The sequence below is a fragment of the Rattus rattus genome, chromosome 7, assembly GCF_011064425.1.
Source record: "Rattus rattus isolate New Zealand chromosome 7, Rrattus_CSIRO_v1, whole genome shotgun sequence".
Classification (NCBI taxonomy): Eukaryota; Metazoa; Chordata; class Mammalia; order Rodentia; family Muridae; genus Rattus; species Rattus rattus.
The window spans coordinates 126402968-126410163 of NC_046160.1; the positions used below are offsets into that span (position 1 = coordinate 126402968).

General features: G+C 44.6%; 1 pseudogene; it reads left to right on the forward strand.

Annotated features, from left to right (window-relative positions):
* Window positions 1–4149: 4149 nt before the first annotated feature.
* LOC116905907 lies at window positions 4150–4694 on the forward strand (annotated as a pseudogene).
* The last annotated feature ends 2502 nt before the right edge of the window (window positions 4695–7196 follow it).

Here is a 7196-nt window from a genome sequence, read left to right on the forward strand (position 1 = left end):
GCACTGGTTGGGACTCCATAGAGAGAAACACACCAAAAAACTTCTGGTGGTGTGCTGCAGTTTCTTACCGCTTCTGAGAACTCAGGTCGATTGGCAGAGTGATGTTAGCTGATACAGACTCTGGTGGTGCTGAGGTGAGACACGTGGTGAGACGAGACCCATGGAGGACACGTGATGTTTGGAGGGAGTATAAGTAGGACTCAACAGTCAGTGACAGGGTTTGGCTTGCTTGATGACCAAGCTATCCCTGCAAGGTTTCTTAGTCTCCTGCTTTCAGTGATCGTTGCTTCATTGAGAGAGGCACAGCCAAGAACTTCTCCTGGCATCCCTGCTGGTCTGAATCCCTCCTGCTGACTCACGCCAATTCAGCTGAGGCCTAACGGTTCCTGCTAGGTCCTGCCACTGCTGCTGCTGTCCTGACGCTACTGAACCCGACTGCTGGTGCATCCCTGAAGTGTCTGTGAGTGGATCGAGCTGCCGCTGCTGACCTGTGAACTGAACCGCTGATTTCTTGACAACACAGACTGGAGTTGCTCCAAAGAACCATTTTTAAGCAGGTCTACTTCCTCCGTGTTCTTTCTTTCCCACTACCTCTGGTGAGTGGCAGGCTAGCAGGGAGATTAAGGCACTTAAAAACCATCATTAAAAGTAGGTTTTGAAAAAATTAAAGTTGGGGGGCTAGAGAGATGACTCAGCGGTTAAGAGCACTGACTGCTCTTCCAGAGGTCCTGAGTTCAAACCCCATCAACCACACGGTGGCTCACAGCCATCTGTAATGGGATCTGATGCCCTCTTCTGGTGTGTCTGAAGACAGCAACAGTGTACTCACATACATAAAATAAGTAAATAAATCTTAAAAAAAAAAAAAAAACAAACAGAAAAAACTAAGAGTGCAGAGTAATCCTACAGAAGACTTGGTTTGCATCATATATACCCAAGTCTGCCACCCCAAATACCTGCACCAAAGTGCATACCCTCCCTACAGACATATACATGCTTAAAAATAAAATTTAATAAGCATAACACTTCACAGTGCAAGGTGAGTATGAGAGCTGATTTCAAGTCCCAGAATCTAAATGGTGGATAAACTGAACGCTGGTGGTGACACGGCCTGGCAAGAGCCAATTGTAGAACAATCTCTTGTGTGCTGTGTAAAATCTTTCACTTGTTAATTCTGGGATTGAGGCAAGCATGGGAGATTTGCCCTGACACAGAGGAAGATGGTTGCATGAAACTGAAGACCAGGTAAACAACCCCGTGGGTGACTTAGACTGCTTTAAATTGGATCATTGAATTAGGAGGTTGCGAAAATGAGCCAACGCCATTGGCCTAGGCACTTATTCACTCATAAGAAGTCTCAGATTTCGTTATCTCGGAATGTATGTGTGGGTGGGAAGGCTGCAGTTACAAATGGAATCCATCGTTGGCATAGAATCCAAATTTAGGAAGAGCCAGGCTTAGAGCCTGAAAAGTTTCAGGTGGAAGGCACGAATGAGTCCCTGGAAACAGCAGGGTTCTGGGTAGATTTGGAGAACTGAAGCCGAGCGCGTTTCACAGGGGCAATTGCCTTAAGAGAAAGAGCCTTACAGCCAAGCGGGCAGGCAGTAGGGAGAGGAGGCTGTGTTGCTGTCTCTCTTGAACTGGAGCCTGAGGGCTCAATGACTGTAGCTTCTTCCAAGAACAGCACGGGTTCCAGAACAAGGCCAAACAGCCCCCAAGAGAGAGCTAGAAGGCCCAACTCGGTCCCGGTCCCATGGTAAAGGCTTATGACTGCCCAGAGAAAATACCACCCGAAGGGGGCGGAGCCAGGAGCCAACAGCCAGTGCAACTTGGTAGCTAATAGCGGACAGATGCCAGCTACAGACATGAGGAAATGGTTGCTGGCGATGGAATCCAGGCTTAGGCTGAAAAGCCCCAAACTTCTGAACAAATAAAGTATTACAATTAAAAACAATAAAAAAGAAACTGAGTATACATAATCAAGACAAAGATAGTTTGAAATTGGAAAAAGGAAGTCCTTAGAGAGTGAAATAAATTTAAAGAAATAAGACATATAAAACCGAGAGGCACAATGACATGGAGCTTCTGGAATCTATATAATACATTTTAAATGTTTTAAAGATAGAAACAAAAGACAAAGAGAAAAGTGGCCTAATTGGAATGGACACATTGCCAAGTACGATTACTATTGATTGGTAAACCTTATTTTAATCCTGATAGCCATGGTGGTTTTTTATGTTTTCTCAAGGAAAGGGGCCTTAGAGAGATGAGAAAAGGAGAAAAACAAAACATGGAGACAAGTGTTAGAGGAAATAATTAGAAAAGTGTATAATAGGAACAAGGAAGATACAAAGATGATAGAAATACAAAAAAAGGAGCAAGATGAGAAACGGAGACAAACCTTAGAGGAAAAGCTAGAAAAATTTATAAACAAGAATGGAGAAGACACTGAGGTGATAGAGACTAAAACAAAACAAAACAAAACAAAACGGGGGGGGTGGCGAGGTTAAAATCGGCCTTAGAAGAAAACTTAGAAAGTAAATAAAATTGAGGAAGATACTGAGATAGACACAGAGAAGGAAGGCCAGAACCCACAGCACCTGTAACAACACCACAAACAGTCTGTATCTGTTCAAAAAGAAAACCTAAAATGATTTTCCCGACCTTATTAAGGGAATTAAAAGGAGGTGAAAGAAACCCACAGGGTTAGCAAGAATTTGGGCGGTAACCCATAGAGATACAATATTTTAAAAGATTTAACGAAAAAAGAAAAGATTTAAGGAAGCAATGACAACCTATGGCTTAAGTCCATGTCAAACAGATACTTAATCACTGGGCCGTGCAAAATCATAAAATTCCAAAAGATTGGGGAGATTTGGTGACAGCCTTTAGATACAATGGCTGACATGGTGGAAAGATGAGAAGGCTTGCACTCTGAATCGAGAGTTCATATTACCTTTGATGATGCTGGCCCAGAACCATGTCATAGAATAAATGCCTCAAATGCTTGGGACAAGGTTGAACAACAAAGATGAGCTGAGTCGTTTACAAAGAGAAGCCAAGGATCGAATGAATCATCCAGGGACGTTTTACAGTGATAAGCTACAGCTCTAAATAAAATATCAGATCTCACTGCTAGGGAAATTTTAATTGAATCTTTAGCTTTTGAAAATGCTAATGCTAAATGCAAAAAGGCCATTCAACCATTAAGGGGGCCAGAGTCACATCTCTTTATGAATGGGTTAAAACTATTGGGGATATAGAGCTTAATTCTCACAATTCAGTTATGGTTATTAAATAATTACGGGAGACGAAAAACACAAAATGCCTATTGGTGTGGCTGAGAAAAATCACATCATTCCCTAAAGGACTGTAGACAAACAGTTCCTAAGGATTAATAATAACAATAATAATAATAATAAATTCACTTAATTAATATATTATATTTAATATATTAAATTATAATTTAATTATAATATATTAATAGTATAATTTTGTAATATATTCTAACATATGAAATACTATATAATTATTTAATTGTATTTAACTATATTATAGAATATTAAACATATTGTAATGTATTAAATATAATGTATTAAATAATATATTTATAATAAATATAATAATAATAATCATGGAGACAGTTTCCTTTGAAATCGAGAAGAGGCAGAAGTAGTGGACATAAAGCTCATGGATCTAGGTCACCCAACGTTTGTAGATAAGTCGATCCTAGAAACAACGATTTGTAGACAAGTTGATCCTAGAAACGACGATTTTCTAGAGATAGTCCAGAAGCCTCAGCCGTCTGGAATATGCAGAAGATATGGCAAAGGCTGACACTGGACTAACGAATGAAGATCATCAAGGTAACCCCTGGTCAGGAAATGCCCCAGGGGGCCTCACTGTTAAATTCAAATTGGCCGGTTCAGGTCAGCACTGGAGAAACTCATCTACAATAACAAAACAACACTGCTCTGGATAGAAAACTGAATCACCCAGATATCAAAGCTCGAGCAGCTTCAATGGGTAAAAAAGAGATTCTAAAGATACCAAAACCCGGCCAGCGGGGTGGCCACCGCCGCTGGTTTGTTACAGCTGCTGGAGCGGCCGCGGCCCGGGTTCTCGGGCTTCTCTCCCTGGACCTCCGGCCCAGCGCGAGCGGCAGTCAAGAGGGGTGGCAGGATGAATGTGGGCACAGCACACAGTGAGGTGAACCCCAACACACGGGTGATGAACAGCCGCGGCATCTGGCTCTCCTACATGCTGGCCATCGGACTCCTGCATGTTGTGCTGCTGAGCATCCCCTTTGTGAGCGTCCCCGTCGTCTGGACCCTCAACAACCTTATCCATAACCTGAGCATGTACATCTTTCTGCACACGGTGAAAGGGACACCCTAAGAGACTCCGGACCAGGGCAAGGCAAGGCTGCTGACCCACTGGGAGCAGATGGACTATGGGGTCCAGTTCACAGCCTCCAGGAAGTTCTTGACCATCACGCCCATTGTGTTGTACTTCCTCACCAGCTTCTACACCAAGTATGACCAAGTCCACTTCATACTCAACACTGTGTCCTTGATGAGTGTGCTCATTCCCAAGCTGCCCCAGCTCCATGGAGTCCGGATCTTTGGAATCAATAAGTACTGAGGTTGTAGCCCCTTCCCCAGCCAGGTTGGCAGGGGAAGGGCGGAAGGCCTTTGCTGTGACGCTGAAGACAGGAGCCTCTGGACACTGCCAGAGATGGGGTCTGGGCCTGGCTTCCCCCTCGCTTCCCCAGTAGCCGACTTGGAGTAGCTTGTAGTGGGGTTAGGGTGGGGCCCTTGGGCTCTAACCCATTCTGAAGTTTTTGATCTTTTCCTTTTGCCTTTTGAATAGAGATGCCATTGGGGGTGGTCAGGAAAGAGGCCGGACTCTCTGGCTGACTGTGGGCCTGAGAAGTTGGGACAGGAAGCCAGGAAAAAACCCCTGTTGGCTTGTTTACCCTCAGGCAGCCATAGCGCTTTAGCCTCCGGAAAGGGGGCAGAAGAACGGTACAGCTTCTGCATTGATTGCCCTCAGTCCTTCAGTGTGTGAAGTGAGACTCTGTTCTGTCTGTATTAGAGCCCTGCGCCTGCTGCCTCCGCCCCCCAGGCAGAGAGCAGTCGGGCTTTGTGGACTTTCTTGCAACCCACTATGGGTAGGCTGTGGAGCAGGGGGGATTAGGAAAAGAAGATGGGTTGATGGGACACCTGGAGGTGGGGGACAGGATGCTGCCGCCCTGGTCCTGGGGAGAGGGGAGTTCAGAGCAGGGGTCGGGTGGGGATAGTATATTGGGTCTTAGAATGGACAAGATAGGGGTTGGGGATTTAGCTCAGTGTTAGAGCGCTTGCCTAGCAAGCGGCTCGGTTCCCAGCTCCGAAAAAAAAGAAAAAAGAAAAAGAAAAAAAAAAAAGGACAAGATAGCAGCAGCCAGTATGGATCAATGTAAAAAAGAGGTCTGGGAGGGAGAAGCCAGACTCAGCCTCCTTTTGAGATGTGGGCTGGAAGGAGAGCTGGCGTTGAGGGTTAATTTACCCACAGAATGATGCTGATGGGGAAGGGAGGCCTCTGGGGGTTTGAAACCCCTGGGTTGCATGAGGGTGTGCACAGGCTGGAAGAGGCCTGTGAGCCCTCAGAAGCAGTCTACTTTGACACTTCCCTTAGTGGTGTGAGGAAGCTTGCAGAGAGGCTCTTCCTTAAAACTCAACTTGTATTCTTGTGTAGATTGGGCTGGGACAGTGCCTGGTGTGTGGCTTGCGTGCGAATGGTCAGGAGGCCACTTCCATATGTGGTCAGTGGTCTCCACAGTGCTAAGGATCCCTGCCCAGACAAGGCAGTAGTAGGGACAGCTGCGGGCACTGTCTCCTCAGCCCAGAGTGGCAGGTCATAGAGCCTGAGGCTAGGCCAGAGAGGAGCAGTCTCTCCCCTCGCTGGTTCGACTGGGGCATGTTCCTTTGGATAGTGTGGCTGCCCAAGCCCTCTCCCAGGGGCCAGAGGGAGGTCACTCACCTGTTTCCCCCTGACCCTCCTTCTGAACCCCATGTATCATAGGGAACTTTCACCTTCCAGTCTTTCTAAACAAAGTGTGAATAGGATTTTTACTCCCTTTGTACAGTATTCTGAACAATGCAAAAAAGAGCACTGTGTCTTTTTTTTTTTTTTTTTTTTAAAAAAGATACCAAACCCAGATGTCTTTGGGTAACTGCTACAAAACATAAGGGACCAAAATTAAAATTACGATTAGTTGAGACTGAAATGAAAGGTTTAGTGGATACAGGAGCAAATGTGACAATTTCACAAGAGTCCTGGAATCTGACTTGGCCACCCCATAGGTGTCTACCCATCACCTAGAAAGTGGGACTTGCCTCACGTAAAACAAAGCCTAAATGAATTAAGCACATAGGACCAAAAGGTCAGACAGAAAAATTAAATCCTGAGTACAGACTGTCATAAGAAACAAAAAAAAAATAATAATAAGTTTAAATCAAAACAGGCAACATGAGGTGCTGATCCCTCTACATGGGAACAACTCTGAAACTGGCCGAGACATAAAACGTCTCCAGACAGACCCTGAGCTACACACAGCCAATGATATCCTTGGATATAGAGTCCTCAAGATTTATCATGCCATCCTTTCCAACGGCATAAGTAAAAATTTACATTACAGTTTGCTTAGACAACCTGAACTTTTTTTTTTTTTAAAAGACTGGTGCCTTGCGTGCTCAAACAGAGAACAGAGAATTGTCTTTAACTGAATTAGGCACCTGCACAGCCCATACTTACGTTAATGCAGAAACGTACGATACTTTTGAAAGCTTATGTGTTTTCAGAGCAAAAGAACCAGACACCAAAGAAGACAAGACAAGGAGCCCTTGGGGATGATGAGATACTAAAACATTTATTCCGACTTCCTTCTGGATCCTACCTCAGACTGTTTCGATGCTGTTTCCTCAAAAATCTGCATCTGGGACAATTTTGAAATGGTTAGCTAAATTGTTCAGCATCACAGACTGTTCCAGTCAGGACTTGGGTGAAGCCCTGAACTTTCTCAGGATGCAGAGACTGGACAAACAAATGTCACAGCTAGCTTTCTTGAGACTAACTTATACCTTGGGTTTTTTGTTTGTTTGTTTGTTTGTTTGTTTTGTTTTGTTTTTTTGCAGGGAGTGGGGGTGGGGCAA